At 57.0% G+C, this 2,081-nt stretch overlaps 1 pseudogene; it reads left to right on the forward strand.

The window, feature by feature from the left end:
• Window positions 1–366: 366 nt before the first annotated feature.
• On the forward strand, window positions 367–1,627 carry LOC123106413 (U-box domain-containing protein 21-like; annotated as a pseudogene).
• The last annotated feature ends 454 nt before the right edge of the window (window positions 1,628–2,081 follow it).

Below are 2,081 nucleotides of genomic sequence, written 5' to 3' on the forward strand. Positions count from 1 at the left end.
TATGTACTATTAAAGGGGGATCTGCCGTCGTCGTGATGGTTCGACCACCCCCTCCCCCTCTGCGATCGCACTTCGTAAACCTGTACTATTAAAGGGGATCTGCCGTCATCGTGATGGTTCGACCACCCCCTCCCCCTCTGTGATCGCACTTCGTAAACGCCGGTACGATCCGAAAAACGCGGGCCTCTTGCGATCGCTACTTCCCCGTAGGAATAATCCATCGTAAACCAGGGAAACAACTGCCCTCTAACGCACGTCGTGCTCTCGGTCACCCCTCGCTCCTGTCACTATCGCGTGAAAAGTCGCCGCCGCTCCGCCCACGAACCTACGCACCATCGCTCCCAATCCACGCATGGCTAACGACGAGGGCAGGTGGCGGATGCCGGGAACGATGAGGAGCTGGCGATGCCGGCACACTTCCGGTGCCCGATCTCGCTTGAGCTCATGAAGTACCCGGTCAAGGCACCTACGGGCATCAACAATGGCCGAGAGAGGTGGCTGGTGCGGGGGCGCGACACGTGCCCCATCACCGGCGGCCCCGTGTGGCTCGCCGACCTCGTCCCCAACAACGCCACGCGCCACATGATCCAGGACTGGTGCGTCGCCAACCGAGCCGAGCAGGTGCCCGTCGCCGAGGCCGACGCCGCCGAGGTGCTCGCCGCCTTCATGCGCGGGAACGCGGCGGCCTGCGGGCAGGGGGCCGCCAGGGCCATTGGGAAGGAGAGCGACCGCAACCGACGGTGCCTCGTGGCTGCCGGCGCCGCCCGCCAGCTCGCCTCGGCTTTCCAGAGCCTCACCGGAGAGCCCGTGGAGAGCACCAGCGCCGCAGCATTGAGCGTGCTGGGGACGATCTTGGCGGCCCTTACCATGTTCTTCCCGCTCGACGACGAGGCCCGGCGCTGCATTGCCTCCCAGGCGTCTCACAAGTCACAAGACCCTTGTCTCGGTGTTCTCGCACGGTGAGGTCGCCGCGCGGGCCAGCGCGCCGCCATTGTCCACCGCGAGCTTGCCCCATCCACCGACCGGCACGCCGTCAACGTGATCTCGAGGACGCCCGGCGTGTGCAATGCGCTCGTCAGCCTCGTCAGGAACCCCGTGTCCCTGCAGGCCACCAAGGCCGCGCTCATCACGGCCTACTACCCCATCTCCAGCAGCGACCGCCTGCTTCACCGACGTCGTTGTGGAGCTCGTCGTGGACACTGACAAGGGGACGAGCGAGAAGGCACTGGCCGTGCTCGATGGCGTCTTGTGCGCCGACACCAGCCTCACGTCCGCGTGTGAGTACGCGCTGGTCATGCCGGTGCTGGTCAAGAAGATGTTCCGCGTGTCCGACATGGCCAAGGAGTTTGCCCGTCTCCGTGCTCTGGCACCTCTTTTGTGCCGCGGACACCGGCGCTGGCGCGCGCTGCTACGAGGCACTGCGTGTGGGCTCCTACCGGAAGCTGCTCCAGGTGTGCTGAGGCGGCGTGACCGAGGATCGGGCCAGCGAGCTGCTCAATGGTTTCAGGGGCAGCGTAGAGTACATCGAGACGATGGACTTCAAGGGGCTCAAGAAGTCAAGAGGCCATTTTGATCGGTGTAGATGCTGAATCTTTAGCGTCTGCTTTCACCCTTGTTTAGATTGTTTTGGGAGCTAGACTAGATATCTGGATAAAACATACTCCAGAATGGCTAGATTTTTTTACACCATAATTGAATACTCGTATACAAAATGATCAACAAAAAAGAGAATTGAACTTTGTCTAATTGTTGTCATGTTTATCTTCACAATTTGAAAGTTATTTCGTGTTATTTACGATTTTGAAGTGATCCTCACATTACAGAAAGCACTGGGAGAAAGAATTGATAGTTGGCGTTATATGGATGAATATCCATCATGTTTGACATACACTTTCAAATTAGAACAATAACGTGTCTATACATTTTTTTAAAGTTCCGTAGCAACGCACGGGCATTCGACTAGTATTTACTAATGTTGCAATTATAATTTATTTAAATTATAATTAAATTTCACAAGCACGACACTAACTATTGGATAACTATTTTCCCATTCTAGCATATAATACTCCAACACCCGCAAA

The sequence above is a fragment of the Triticum aestivum genome, chromosome 5A (assembly GCF_018294505.1).
Source record: "Triticum aestivum cultivar Chinese Spring chromosome 5A, IWGSC CS RefSeq v2.1, whole genome shotgun sequence".
NCBI lineage: Eukaryota > Viridiplantae > Streptophyta > Magnoliopsida > Poales > Poaceae > Triticum > Triticum aestivum.